This window comes from Xiphophorus couchianus, chromosome 17, assembly GCF_001444195.1.
Source record: "Xiphophorus couchianus chromosome 17, X_couchianus-1.0, whole genome shotgun sequence".
NCBI lineage: Eukaryota > Metazoa > Chordata > Actinopteri > Cyprinodontiformes > Poeciliidae > Xiphophorus > Xiphophorus couchianus.
In genome coordinates, this window is record NC_040244.1 from 7,669,621 (window position 1) to 7,685,880 (window position 16,260).

Genomic DNA, 16,260 nt, shown 5'->3' on the forward strand with positions numbered 1-16,260 from the left:
ACTCTGCAGGTCATCAAACAGCTCCCCAAAAAGCAAAGTGTTTACAGATAAAAGCTTAAGCTAAGTGGTCCTAAAAGGAGCAACACAGGGAGAGGTTTGTGATGACTGGAGCTTTTCTGATTAATGCTTTTCTTCAGCATTAATCACTGAAGAAAAGCATCAAGCAGCTTGAAAGGGATTCTCTAATTCCTCTAACATCTCCAGCCGAGTCTGGGTCCTTCATCATTCCCCCCGTTAATCATCAACACGTCTTCCTGAAGGACGTTTCAATTACTGAAATGCATCAGAGGATACGGTGGCTTGTAATAAAGAAGAACGGCACATAATGTCAAAGTGTGATTTTAGTAAATATATCGCCTGACGCCGGCGTTGTTATTAGTGTAAAGGACAGCTGTAGGTTTTAAGAAATGAGTCTGGATGTCGACATATTTCATGCATGTGGAGGGGAGAGCTTCAAGTTTAAGGCGGCCATTTTTGTTGCTAACATTTAACTGGAAGACCAGTGAGAAATCATAACAAAACTCAAGTCAGATCATTTGGTCAAAACATTCGTACTCATTGGTTCTTCAGCCCCGTTTTGTCTGGCTTCTGCCAGGAAACTTGGTGTTATCTTTGATATCCATTTAAAGTTTGACAAACAAGTTAGTTCAGTTGATAAATCAAGTTTTTAACCACCTGCGGCTTTTAGCAAAGGTGAAATCTTATTTTTGGTTTTAGGATTTTGAAGGAATTATCCATGCCTTCATTACATCATGATTGGATTACTAGACCTGAACACAGTCTGGATCGTTTTAAATCACTTCTTAAAACTTATTTTTATTCATTGGCATTTAATTGAGGCCTGCTACTGCAACTTTTCTGTTTATTTTATTTACTTATTACTTTTATTTTTTGTAATATTTTTTCTCTTTTCATCAATTTATTCTATTGTGTTACTGTTTTTATGCAGCACTTGTTAAATCTGTTTTTTACAATTGCTATGTAAATAAATTGGACATTGAACATTGATTTGATCAGATTCACTCATATGCACAAAATGTCCAGTTTTCCAAATGTAAATATTCACAAGAATCACCAGGATTAAATGTAAAGTCAGTATATTTTGATATAATGGACAAAAAATGTTGCACTGATCTCATTTTACACAGTAAGACAAAGCAAAAGGAATCTAGATTTTGTTTCATAATCACTAATCAATGTTGAAAATTATGCTGAAATCTAACATTAAATAAGCCACGTATTTAACTTTAGTATAAGTGATGTCTGTGATTAGAAGAAAAATAAAACATTACAGTAGGAAAAAATAAGATTAAAAAATCCTTTTATTTGCTTCCTGTTGTCTTAACCTTTTGTTAAACTCACAAAAGTGTTTTTGATTTTCTCCATGACAAGAAATAATGTCAATGATGTTACTGCAGCAGGAGAAAATCTAATAAAGATTGGAAAAACAAGAGAAAATTGTTTGCATGAAGCACATTCCACCCAGAAAACACTCATCATGGTTTACGGCATGTGGAGTCAAGGTATAAAAAAAACAAAACCTGCCTGAGGTAATTTTGTTTACCGTTTTTAACTTTGGGTAGCTGCTTCAAATCTTCTTTCCTGGAATTTCAATCAGGCAGAGAGAAGAGATTTCTCTTCCTGATGATCCCAGAGCAAAAAGGTCACTCAATATTTGCGACTCTGATCGATTTGCACGATGCCGATATGCATCCACTCGGCGCTCACAGGTTTATTTCAATTCTCGCGGGTCGTGATTGTCCGATTGAGCCTTCATTAGGGGTCAAAGGTCAACTGTCTTTCACCGACTGGCTGTCAATCACAGGATGAGCTCTCTAAACTGTAAACGGTGCAGATTTTCTGCTGTCACAGCGATCCTTTCCATCAGTTAAAATGCTAAATCTATTCCAGATCTGAATGTTTTTAGAAAAACAAAATGATATAACTGTTAACATTAACAGAAATAAAGGTTTTGTTTTCACTTAATTTCATGATATACTTAACCAAATGAAATAAATCAACTTTTCAAAACCATTTTTGAATATGATTAGAAGTACTTGACATGTTTCTGTTTTGTGACAAGCTCAGTTAACAAAATGTAAATATCTGTCATTGTTGGTGCTGCTTTAACCACAAAACATTTCTCTCCACTAGTGTAAAAACCTTAAAGTGCCCTAAAGGCCTCTTTTCTCCATCATTTTAAACACCAGCAGACAGATTAATGTTACATTTTTCAACAATAGTGGGGCTGTTTGAATTGTACCGACGGATGGACATCCAAAAGTGCTGCTTTTGACTCCTAGAGACCTTGATATTAACTTGGACGTTATCAAAGATAGATATTGTACAGAAGAGGATTAGGGACAGTTTGAAAAAGAATTCAGACTTTAAACTTAAAATTCTGACCTTTATTTTTCTAAGACATCACAAAAGTCAGAGTTCTGGGAAAAACAATCAGAGAAGTTCTGAGGAATACACTTCAGAATGTCTGGGAAAAAGTCAAATTTCCGAGGAAAAAGTCAAAATTCTGAGAATAAATGTCAAAATTTTGAAAAGTCAAAATTCTGACAATAAATGTCAAAATTCTGAGAATAAATGTCAAAATTCCGAAGAGTCAAAATTCTGAGAATAAATGTCAAAATTCTGAAGTCAAAATTCTGAGAATAAGAGTCAAAATTCTGAAGAGTCAAAATTCTGAAGAGTCAAAATTCTGAGAATAAGAGTCAAAATTCTGAAGAGTCAAAATTCTGAGAATAAGAGTCAAAATTCTGAGAATAAGAGTCAAAATTCTGAGAATAAGAGTCAAAATTCTGAGAATAAATGTCAAAATTCGGAAAAAAAAAAAAGTCACAATTTTGAGAAAAAAAGTTGGAATCCTTAGAAAAAGTCTGATTTTGACCAAAAAAAAGAGCCACTAATCCACTTCCATATTACTTCTGGCCACTATGCTTTTTAAATTTGAAATAATTTACCAGCTTATTACTTTGAGAGCCAGGCTTCTCTGGAAATACTCGACTGATCAGGTAATTGAGGCCTGATACTTAACTATCAGGTAATAACGGATCAGCAGATTCCTTGCGGCCCACACACACTACCTGCATCCTGGCCAGATGTGCCAGGAGCCGCAGCCCCACATCCAGGAATGATTGACGCAGGGCTGAATTTTACCAAAGGCCAAAGGTCAAGTCATATCCCTTTCTTGACCCTGGCATCAGACTCATATGGATGACGTCAGCTCCCTGGTGTTGGGAGTGCAAGGTGAGTGGAAAGCCTTTGACACACCAAATGCTTCCCTATGGATCTACAATCTCAGCAACTGCTGACCGTGAACCGTGAACCTTCGGTTCCCAGATACCAAACTTAAATTATCCAGCCCCAGAGGATGTGAGAACGTTCTTCGTTTCACCTTCGCCCAGCGCTCCACTCTTATAAACAGTCCTTATAAACCCGTAACAGCCACTCAGCTGGAGGGACAACTTCATAAAAGCTTAAGTTGCATTTCAGATGACTCACAGATTTCTTTACCAGTCTTTTGTCCTTCCTTTGCTGGAGTTTAGCATCCACACCAACTTCCACTTAATGTTGCGACTCCTGAGAAACAGAAGAGCATTCATCAGATTGGAGCGCCAACATGACAGGAACCCAGCTGATATACCAACCACGGGTCAAGCATCGCTTACAAATGACTTCTTGTGTAAACTTCCTGCTACATTATATGCTTGCTGAGGTCAGAGGTGAACAAACAAGAATGATAAATTTCAAAATAAATCAAATTCTGATGGTATTCTGTCACTGAAAAACCAGATTTCAATTAGATTACATTCACTGTAATGGTCTCAGGCTGGTTGATGGACGATGTTTTTACCTCTGAGTTTGAACATAAAATCTGCAGACGCTGCTTAGCGGAGCTAATACATAACGCTACTTTAACAGCTCTGCTGCATCCTTACTGTCATTGACCCCAAATATGTGCAAGATGGATCATCAGTCCTTCACAAGACAAGCAAGAAAAACACTTTGAGGGAAACTCAAGATAATTCATCTGTGACAGATTATTTTTGTTGCAAACTTTAAGATTAAATAAAAATGACATTGAACAGTTGTATAGGATTAAGCTAGCAGAAACAGACTAGTGGAAGGATTATATTCACTTCCTTGAACAAACACACACTGCAATAGATTTAGCTGTTTTCAATGCACTTCAAAAACTCATTTATTCATCCCAAAAGAAGAAATAAATAGATTATTTAGTGTGGATCTCTACAAGCCTCTTTATTTGAATCTGATTTATTAAATCCAAGCAAGGTCTAAGTTTAGGTGGACAGCATTACATTTTACTTTAAAAATGTTTGATCTTCTGTCTTTTTCTCTCTAGCTATGCAACTTTGTGTTTGAGACAAAAGTTTCCTATAAAAAAAAAAAATAGAAATTTGAGGTTTAAATCTGAAACACAGCTAACAGGATGCTAACGCACTTGTGTCATTTAGAAAGAAAAGTCAAAAGGATGCACTATGGGAAGAAAATATGTAGGTCAAGTCAATGCGATGCTCTGGACAATGTTCTGCTTTTCCATGCACACTCTATGTAATCAGTGTTAAAGACCATAAACACTTCTTATAACTAGCAGCAGCTGAGTTAAAAAGGAAAAGTGATATGACTGTGTTTTCGATCCAAGGTCTTCGATCTTAACCCTAAAAACTCGAGCATGTGGTACGATCCAGATGGCTACAGAATGCCATAAAGCAAAAAATGTTGACCACACAGATTCAGCATGCTCTTAACTCCAGTTTGTTTGCCTAGAAAGTTTGTTTGGGGAGGTGTGAATGTATAATCAAACAGATGCAGAAAAAGCAGACGCTGCTGTCTGAATCATAACGATGGATACACATCCAAAAAATGCTTTAAAAGTGGTGATTTTGACTACCAAAGACCCCAAGTTTAATTTGGAAGTTATCAAAGGTAGGTTCTATTTGGAATATGATTAGGGTCACTTAAAAACAGAATTCAAACTTTAAACTCAAAATTCTGACTTTTTTTCCCCCTAAGAATTCTTTCTTTAATCTCCTGAAATCAAGAGTCAGAATCAAAAAAAGTTCCTGGAAAAAAAGTTAGAGTTCTGAAAAAAAGTCAGAAATCTGAACAAAAAAAAGTCAGAATCCTTAGAAAACTTAGAATCCTTAGAAAATATCAGAATTCCGAACAAAAAAAGTCCGAATTCAAGATCTCGGTTTGGTTGATGTGAACTGTGGTGCGGTTCGAATACATATGTGAATGCCATGTGGATGAGAGACTGCTCCTAAAACAGGAAGCCAACTGTAGCGCAGGGCATTCTGGGTAAATACAACCAAAACAAAAGTACGAGTGTAGCGTTAGAGGGAGAAATCCTACAACCACTAAAATTTGGCGCTGCTTCATTTTTGTTTACATTTTGTGAATAAGGAAGTTGCACTCGAGTCTTTTTCAGAGATTTTCATGTTGTTTCCTTCATCTGTTCTTGGTGCAGCGCCCCCATCCGCGAGGAGGGGAACGGGCTTCTCAAACGGTTTGGTTGGTTTGACCCGATGTAGCGTGGAAGAGAAGAACACAAGTTGAATATATAACAAATGTTGCAATTTTTCTCCCCAATCAAACAGAGCCTGACAACTTTAAAGTGTTTTTATCTGCTTTATGGCAAATCACTACAGCTAAAAGAACCTGAAGTCCTTTGAAGACTTATTGGAGATTGTCCTCGGTCTGGGACGGCTGATGGAAACAGATGTCCATTTTTTGAGCTGGAACTAAGCAACTTGTAGGCAGTAGAAGAAACTGCTGTCATCTAATATTTTAGCATTTTTAGCATTCTTCTTTGCATCCAAAGCCTCTCAAACTCCAACTTGAACTCTTCCAGGTGAATGGAGACGTGCAGGAGGTATGCAAATTTTCTGGCTGGTTGCTTCCGTACCTGTTATTTACTTCTCAGTCTGGAGGCCCTAATGGTTAATTAAACCCTGAGTGACAAACTGATTGAGGCCCTGACAGTTTAATCAATATGCACAGGATTAGCAGTGAGACTGTTATCTGAGGAACCCTCAGCTTTAATTATCGTGACAGTTTTCCTTGTTGGAGTTGAGCACAGAAATCCTGCCAAGTCTCTTTTTCCTTTTAGGTAGACTCATTTATCAGAGCATAAAAATGAATCGTATATCTTCAGAACGCCGTCTTGCAGATGATCCAGGAGGATTAATGCAACATTAATCTGTGCAGTGTAATTTTTCAGCTGAATCAAATTTGCCTATTAAAGCTCAGATGTTCTCCTTATCTTCTGCCCAACAGCATGACAGTAATACGGCATCTTTTAGTAACCTCAGGAAATCAAATTTTCTCCTCTCTGTATCAAATTTAATATCATTTACCAATGCTTCTGGGTGCCATTTGTGCTTTCCAGTAGTATTAGTGTCTCCTGAACTTTAACATTCTTACACACCATAATGTATTTTTATTGATTTTTGCATGACATGAAGTGGAAAAGGTTTCTAAAATAATGTCCCAACCTTTCAATATCTCATCAAATTTATGCAGGTGTATCTATTAAAATTCAACCGTGGAAGATCAAGACATAGAAAAACAAACAAGTTCAACTTTTGAGCTCGTTTTGTAGGAGCACTGAAGATGAAAATATGCTTTCAGGTTTGTTTTTGTAACATTTTGTGAAAGTGTTTTGATATTTAATATTAAATAAAACATGTTCTGCATTCTTGCGCCATCAAGTAAATTTAAATGAATACATTTTGCTCTTTTTTAACGATGTAAACAATAAATTAGCGACAAGTAACCCTGTGAGAGGAACTTGTCTGCAAATTTCCGATCCAGTAGCATTCTGAGATTGAACGATAGGGTTGGGTAAAAAAACAAAACAAAAAAAACCCCAGAAGTAAATTGTTTTTGTTTGAAATAGAGATGTTGTAAAATGCCACTGGGTCTTACAGGGTTAATATTCTAAGATGCCATTCATGAGTACCTCTGGTTTTCCGATTTACTTTGATTTTTATTTCGCTTCGCCTCAACAAGAATTCGGTTGCAGCTCAACCTTTGACCTGTCTTTCACTTATTCTCTTGATTACGACTTTAGACTGAGACCTTATAGACGTCCAGACATTCAATCTGGAAGATCTATAACCCACTCAAACCAAAAGTGCTTCTAAAAACCAAAAGAAAAGCCCAGCCCAGCCTCCATGGAGCTTTAAGAAAATGATCTGCAGTTGGGACAGAAGCCAGGAGGTTTAATTAGTAAGAGGCTGTGCGTGCCATGGGACCATCTCCACCTCCACATGATGAATTGTCCTAATTGGCTGGGTGAAAGCTCAGGGATCCTCCCAGGTAATTTCATTCAAGGCTTGGATTGATTGTGTCAGAGTTAACCTGTGGACCCGGGTTCCCAGAGGACCTGTGTGGTTTTCTCCCCACTTCCAGATTGAGTTGGACATCTATCCATCAGCCAGATGTGAGTCAATCTCTACATGGAAGCAGAGCCGGTATTTAGCTCATCATCATTTAACAGGCGGTCAGTTATTGATGGATGTCAATCTGCAAATTCACAGGACAGATGCCGCTTCAGATTCCCCAGCCATGAAGATTTATTTATCCGAGTTGCTTTACCACAAACGACAAGGTCATTGGCACAAAAATGTTATCTTTAAGGCGACAGGAGGGGCAAGAAGACAAGCCAAACAATTACAACTATCTAATATGAGCGTATTTCAGTTATAATATTAACTACTCTAAGTAACTGTATTACATTTCTGCACCTGCATAAAAGGTGAGAGCTCTGTCCTGACTAAGGAAAACTAATTCATACAAAATGTTGGAAACTTTTCAAAGCCCTTGAACTTTTACACATTGAATCTCATGTTATGTTCATTTTTCCTCCTATAAGTGATGCTTTTTGTTCAATACTGTTTTATAAGAAACCTTTAATTGTAAAACAAGACAGAACAGGTAATCTGTGTAAAGTGACTTGGTCTCCGTTCACACAGCAGATCTTGATGCTTAATTCTGATATTTTTATTGTTTTATTTATGTTTTTGTCGTGGTCGTTCCTCCTGCTAATTAATAACGTCTGTGTGAACTGGTTACATCTCCAAAAGCGACCCGCATGCGCAGAAGAAGAACATCGACGTCACACGGCAGCGCATCGGTTACAGACGTAATAATGGATGAAGATGTTACGCATCGATTTAAAAGTTTATTCAGCAACGAGAGTCTACGGTGTTATCACAAGATAGGGAAGATATTAAACAAACCAGAAAGATAGCCATTACCGAAAGCTTTTTGACATTGACAACTTCTGTAGGATGACATAGTGACAAAGTTTTCAGCCATTATTTTCATCCTGGTTTACCGTATCGCAGTAATTTTAACGCATGTCTCATCTCAATAACGTAAAAGTCAAATAAATGAGACGACAGTTTAGACTGCAGATGCTTTGAAAATAATCCGATTTAAATTAGTTCCACATATAGAAGTGGCTCAGATTATATTTTTTGGGGGTGAAACGATCAGAATTAGGCCGTTAAGTCTGCGGTGAAAAAGTCAGATGCAGGTTGGATATGGGCAAAAAAAATTATTAATAATATAAATAATAATAATAATAACTATTCAATCAATAGATTCTCCCATCACACACAATCATTTTGGACCTGATGATGAAACCATGCATCTTTTTGCATTTATCTCACAGCTGTTGCATTAGTATATCTCAGACCATTCCAATAAAATGCATTGAAGTTTGAAGAAAGGTAATCGGAGATCAAATCTGGAACAGTTCAAGATGATAAAAACTGTCCAAAGGCAGTGAAGTTGAAAGCTTTGAGTTCCAGTGATGAGCGTGTAAAAAAAGTAAAACCGAATCAGTTTTATATTTTTTGACTTGGACGTCTTTTTTGTTAAACTCTTTCTCCCCTTCTCATTTTTAACATTTGACCCCATAAATAGCCATGTGAAATTCAATCCGCCTGCAGCGTTGCATCTGATCTTAAAGCAGCCAAAATGTAGACTTATGAAACGCACATTGACTGTTAAGGTCAGCAGGACAGGAAACTCTGGCTTGCATTAGGAATGAATCTGAGCCTCAGGCCGGCAGTAGCACTGCTGAGGCCAAATCTGAATTTTTAACATTGTTTTCTTATGTAAAACAATCATTTTTGCAGCTTAAAAGATGGTCTACTTATAGAAATCCAATAAAGTGAGATGGTTTTCTTTGTTCATGTCAGTAATTTTAGTATTAAGATGTATTTTACAGTTTTCATTTTTTTTAGAAGCATACATTCTGAAGTAACCACTTTGCAGAATTAATGACTCCCTGCATGTTCAGTCATTTTAAATGGCTTTTTGTGTATAATTGGTATGTTTACAGCACAATTAATCAGCTTAGAAGCAGCAGCATGTACGTTATTTATATTGCTCTGAACACAGAAGATTTTCCTCAACAGTTATGTCCACCAACACCCTCCTACTGGTGCCAATTTTTTTTACAGGCAAAGGCCTTGAGATTCAAGCAGGAAAGATGAAAGAATGGGTTTATTTCATTATACTTTTAAAATTTTGTTTATATGAGACACCAGCAACTTTTCAGGGATTAATTATTGTTTTAAATTTGCAGCTGATTAATGTGAATCCACTTTGAAAGTCAAGTGTTCATTAGCTTTGTGTTTTAGATGACTGGGAGACGGAGGGCTCTGGGTAACAGAGGAAAACAGAGACATAAAGTGGTTAACACATACCAATTTGTGTTAGGAAAAGCAGAAGTGGAGCCTCCTGCACAAGAGTGCCACAAGTGCTTTCTGAACGGTAAGTCAACAACAAAAGACTTTGTCTTTTCCAGCAGCCATTGTACAAAGCATACGGGAATAAAACCAGCTGAACAAATGTGCTGGCGCTACACTTGTGTTGCTAGGTTACGGGCTTGGCTTCACTGGGGTTGCTAGGTAACGGACAGTGCCTGCTGATTTCTGACTTTACGTTCAGAAGGTTTTTGAAACAGCTAATCTTCAAAACATCAAAAAACTCTAATGGCTGGGTGTTTTTTTCTGTAGAAACCCAAATGGATGTATAAAAACATGCCAAGTATGAATTTGCATCATAGGTTCCCTGTAAGATTAAAGGAAGAGAGGCACATTATTTTCAAACCGGTGGTGAAACTTTAGCAGATGCTGAGACTATGGAAAAAAAACAAATATTCTGAGGAGCAAAAAGGGATGAGGAACAACAAACGTGTGTAATCTCTGCAGCATTCAATGGGAACAATAAGAAAGTAACACAGAGTTGGACAGATTGAATTTGTTCTTTGGATTTGCAGTAAAATGCACTGACCAGGTTCAACAGGAAACTGAAAAGATGACTGTGAAAGGAGCTGAAAATATTTAGAGGCTCATATGGGATGGGGAATATTTCTTGGAAACAGATCTAACCAAAACTTGAGGCAGACGGCAAACAGGCGGGTCCATGTGACAAATTGACAACAGAAAGGAATGCAAGACATTTGATAGAAAATGGTCAGGAGATTAAAGGGGCAAAACTTAAAACCTGAAACTATATGAATTCAGGGAAAATAGTTAAAATCAACATTAAATGTTATGAAAGCTTATTACTGTGTTCATAGAGAAAAATAAGAGAATAATGGAGGTAGATTTGTATTTTTTCTGAAACAAGAAATGTGATTTACACTTTGAGGAAAGGAAAGCAGCTTGCTGAGATTTGTACAAATAGGGAAAATCTAAAGTATTTCATGACAAGTTTCTGACGGCTAAAAACAAAGAAATGATCTTAGTTTATATGCCTGTTGCTATGTCATATCATAGCAACAGACAGGATTTCCTGGATGAGTTGGTGGGATTTAGCGTGAGAAAAGACGGCGGGATCTGCAGGATTGCTCATCTTTTGCATTCCTGAGTTTACAGCGACATTACTTCTGAAAAACAAGACAGTCTCGTTCAAATAAACAAGAAAGGTTAGAATTTAAAAAAACCCTCCAGAGAATTAGTAAACAATCCGTCTCATTCGGGGATGATCTTTGTTTCCCTGCCTGCTGACTGAGAGCATCAGTGGAGCCACTTCAACACAAAACAAAACAGATGTTTTGGTTTTTATGCCGAATGCAACCCAGGGCTAGTAAATCAGTTGTCTTTCTTTTCTAACATTTGCTTCCTCATAAACATGTTTCCTCCATATAAAATGTGGGATTCGACAGCAAAATCCAAAAGTTTAAGGTCAGAATGAGGGTAAGGATATTTACCAGCATCATTTCTTTACATGTCAGCAGATTGTGCTGATGCCATCCCAACCCAACGTGTGGAAAAATGAGAGAGCAAGCAAAGTGTGAGTCAGTGGTTGGTATACGGCTCCCAGAGGCCCAGTACACTTCTTCACAGTCAGTTTGAAACCAAACACATAATGAAGCAGGGCTCTGGTGAATTCGCCTGCGCTCCTGGACACACACACACACACACCGCAGCAGATAGTCTGTACTGTTTGAAACAAACTGCTCTCTTCTTACTGACGCCGTGTCTCCTGAGTTAGTTTATGCTAAACCAGTAAAAGCAAACTACCGTTACTACAGTGAAAACAAAACTGATCATTCAGGACGATTAATAATATATTCCACTGTAAACATTACAATGTGCCAAACAGGTAACTTCATCTGGAGCAAATTTGAGGTCAACCAGAAAGACAAACATGATTTTGTGAAATCCAGAGTTGAATATATTTGTTTTTACTGAATTCCTTGGTTTGGTTCTTCTGTTATTTATTAAAAAAAGAATCCAGCCTTTTCTAAAATAAATTTATGGAGGTAATTTATGACATTATCTGTATAACTTCACGTTTATAGATTTATCCTATGTGATGTAGAATATGGCAAATATGAACTCAATATTCTAAGAAGAAAAATTAAAAATACCCTTTTTCACCTTTTTGTTTTTTAAGTAGCTCATGGAGGAATTGTTACTTTTCTAACCTCTGGCAGATCATAGCTGTGCTGCAGTGACAATGCTAACTTCTATATAAATAGAAAAAAGAATTAGTTTTAACTTTTAAAAAATTCTTTTTACATCTTTTTGCTGCTTCATTTGTATTTGGCCTTAAACATATTATTAATTTAACACTTTCCACATGACCAAATGGTCAAGAAACCTGAACAAATGACAATTTTAAATGTCTTTATGCTCTGAAGTGATTTGTCAATGCTTTGTTTCATAAACAAAAAATCACTTTCACCAACTTCCAGATTTACCGGGATTATGTGCAAAACATTGTGCCTTATTTTGCAAAGCCAAATTGCAGACAAGTGCTCAAATGACACTTTTTAAAAATATTAATAAAAAAACAAAACTTACAGGCTGTAGATTGGAAGAATCCAGTGAGAAGCTAAGAAGAATCTGCAGCAAAGTTAGTAAGGCTGCGTAGAGAAGTGGCAACAGAACCAGGTGAACTCATCAGGGGGAATGTGGCACAGCTGTGGTAAAGAAAAGACAGGAAAACCAAACTTACTACAATCTAAAAGAAAAATATTCAGATATACAGGAAACAGAACATAAGAATAAACTAATAAGACAACACCTTAAAAACAGCAGTAGATGCAGAAAAATGTCTAGAATATAGCAAGATATGTGGGACATAAAAAACCCAAACATCTCTTGTATCTTTGCATTTAAAAAAAAAGTTGCATATTTTACGCAGCCTAAAATAATGCAACACTGTAACATTTACAGGTATGCTTATTGACATTATTTTATTCTGGCATCATGCTGGATCGTTTTTGAACGACAAAATTTGAATTTTTACAAAATAAAAGTCTGAATTCTGAGTTTGTAAGACGTGTTGTTGACTAAATCCATATTGAAAACTATTGTGTCAAATATTGATTCGAAACAAAAGTCATGATTTTAAAAACCTTTAGGACTTAAAGTTTTGTTATTCTCAAATTATACAGAGAAATTTATATAAAACAAGAAACATAAAACATTTTCATAGTTAATACATCAATTCACGTGAAGAAAATACCTTTAATATACAAATTATATACAAGTTACACATTTTAAAGCACTTTTTCCAAGCAGAGTCATGAAGTAATGTGGGCTTTTATAATGGAAAAAATCTGCTGCTTCAGGCTGAAATAAACAGGTTTAGTTAAAGAGCTCAGAGTAATACTGTTCACATCATTTTCCATTTATATTAATCCAGCTTCTAATATTGATTTGATTAAAAACAAGTTGCAGCCTCACTTTTTAAACACGTCGTCCACCCACAGAGGCATCATCGCGCTTTTATGCTCCACCTGCGGCTGAGCCTCACTATGTGAAATCACATCAGGGCTCTGCTGAAACACAGCATACCTCAACTCCCCTGTGAATCCGGCTCCCCTTCATCCCAGCACCTGATAAGACTTTGGGAAGGTAGAGGAGCGTCAGCCTGCCAGGTTTCCCTCAGCCTCCTTATCAGAAATCCTGCTATTCCCAGGAAATCGTTGGTGGGAAAGTAAAACTTAATTAAAACAGTGAGAAATGGCTCAAGTTGGACCTGTTGGGTCCGAGTGACGATGGAAAACGACAGATAAAAGATTTCTCTGTGAATCACAGATATTACAGTGAAAAACAACTGAACGTTTTTAAAAGTTTGTTACATAACAGCCACAAACATTGTTGGAGTTTGTGTACCGTATTTTCCGGACTATAGAGCGCACCATACGATAAGCCGCAGCTACAATAAAATAAAATAAATAAATAAAAAGAAACCTGGAAACGTACATATATAAGCCGCACCGGGCTATAAGCAGCTGGTATCTCCGCCGCTCTAGTTTTCTACAAGGACGCAGCAGAGGACAGCGTCCTAATAAACCAGCTGGATATATTAAGGACGCAGCCCTGCGTCTCCAAAGCTGAACCTTGGTTTCGTTCACGCCGGGTTTACATGCAGCGGCTCTATTTCCCTCCTGTACTGCCAGATCGACAGCCCTCAACTTAAAAGCTGCATCATATGAGTTTGAAGAAATTTCATCCTTCTTGCCTGCTGCTAGTATGAGCTTGTTCTGAATGGAAATTAGCACTTTCTTCTTTGATTTCCAATTTTGACTTCCAATGATTCACTTCCTGCTAAAATCACAGAGAAGACACACCGGGCTATAAGCCGCATGGTTCAAAGCGTAGGATAAAAGTAGCGGCTTGTAGTCCGAAAAATACGGTAATTATTCAAACACAACGTAGTGAATAATTGTGAAGTAAAGATAAAAGGATATTTTAACTTGACATGATGAATCGATTATTGAAATAATTGTAAACTAATAGTCTTTGATTAATCATTGACTAGATCAGTGTTTCCCAACCCTGGTCCTCAAGGCACACTGCCCTGCATGTTTTAGGTATTTCCTTGCTTCAGTCCAGCTGATTTCAATTGATGACTGATTAACAGGCGTTTGTTGAACTGCAGTCAGTTGAATCAGGCACATTAAAGCAGAGAAACCTCTAAAACATGTAGGACAGTGTGCCTTGAGGACCAGGGTTGGGAAACACTGGACTAGAGTATACAGATAAAAAGGCAATTTAGCCTCACAAGTTAGCTAAATTAATAGGGCTGCAACGATGAATCCGATTAATCACAATGAATCGATTATTGAAATAAATGTCAACTAATTGAGTAACTGATCAGTGACTGGAGATGCTAAATACATGTAATAATTACTGAGTGTAGAAAAAAAAGTAAAAACCTTTTCAAAGTTGATGTATTTTGTATCACCCAGAAGACGATATTGTTTGGGCAAACATTGAACGAAAAGGTCTGGGAACATCCATTTCAAATATAATATGAATAAAACGCTGTGAAAATTGCGGTTGTAACATGTTAAAATGTGGAACTTGAAGGAAATAAACGCAGCATCGGTTCTCTACCTCCCTAGCAGCTTTGTCTGCTCCTCTCTCCAGCTGTTTTGATGTTTCTGTGAAAAACCGTGTTGATTCCTGGAAGCAGCGAGACGCAGGAGGCCGTCTGCTCTCACTCAGGCTGTGTAATTGGCTCCCCTCCTCTCAGAGAGGTATCCCACTCCCTGACTAATGCATCCCACCTCTGCCCACCCATCTATCTGCCTGTTCATCCGTCCAACCCTTCCGCGTCTTTGCCCTCCAGCACCACCTCTCTGCAAGCCGCCGCTACTATTATACACTCCACATTAGCCGCGTATGAATAACAGGCCTGCAACAGCGACCTGCACCCGTTTCTCGATTTGCGGTTGCTGATGATGAACTGCTATAATGCCAAGTGCATCAGAAGCTGTGCTATCATACAGCTTAAGTCCAGATGTGGTGTTAGTGAAGGCGGGATAAGAGACGCTGGCCAGGCAGTGGCTGAGGGGCAGATGTTAATGACCTCACACTGTTTGTGGTTACATGTCATAAATCATCTCCCAACACGCGGCTCTACATCTGGATGCTCACTCTGGGGCTTTATTCCCACACAGACTGACAGTATTTTCCAAATAAGAAAAGGGTAATGGCTTGTTTTCCGAGAACAAATGAAGATATTGTGTCAAAGGCTCTCACTGTGGCTCAGATCAGGAATTATTTTTGGCTTCCTCCACCTCTCTCTTCCATATGCTCCACCATAAAAACGTAGATATGTCGTGATGCCTCGTCTTTCCCTGGCAGCAGAGGAAGACTTGAAGCATGAGAAATATGCCTGACAGCTGCGGGGGGGGGGGGGGGGGGAACATATGCAGCCGATAAGCTTGAGTTAAAACAACCGTCAGTTGGAGGTGATCAGAGAAAACCTCGACCAGGAGAGACGCATTCCAGTTCTGACGAGCCTCAGGTCTAATTAACTCGGCTCAAATTAAAAAAGTGCAACGAGTTAAAAATGCCACATGGTTACGGCTGTTCCACTGCATCAGTCTTCTCTACATTTGTATAAATCAATAATATTAAAATAGTGACGAACCCTCAAAAATAAAGGAAAAACCTATTCTAGTTGCTTTGGACATATTCCATCCGGATCAATCAGCAACAAAATGCAGCAGCACGTAATAATGCTTCTGACTGATTGCATGATGGGAAATGCTGCCATCTAGTGAATATTTTGAGCTGAATTTATTTTGATCCGTTTGCAGGATGCATTTCATTTACTGTTGCACGTGTAGCTTGAGTTTTCATACGCAAAATGTAGTGACAAGCAAAAGCATCGTTTTATTTTCTGAACGTTTCAACATGTTTCTGTAACATCATACAATATAAATCAGAAATT

General features: G+C 37.7%; 1 protein-coding gene across 1 annotated transcript in view; it reads right to left on the reverse strand.

Moving 5' to 3' along the window:
* Positions 1-12,487, reverse strand: part of sema3c (sema domain, immunoglobulin domain (Ig), short basic domain, secreted, (semaphorin) 3C) — a 70,149-nt gene extending 57,662 nt beyond the window's left edge. The window contains exons 1-2 of the mRNA XM_028043683.1: positions 12,369-12,487; positions 3,514-3,591 (exon numbers count right to left, since the gene is read on the reverse strand). The gene's annotated coding sequence lies outside the window, so the exon portion shown is untranslated. The remainder of the gene's footprint in view (positions 1-3,513; positions 3,592-12,368) is intronic.
* Positions 12,488-16,260: the final 3,773 nt, after the last annotated feature.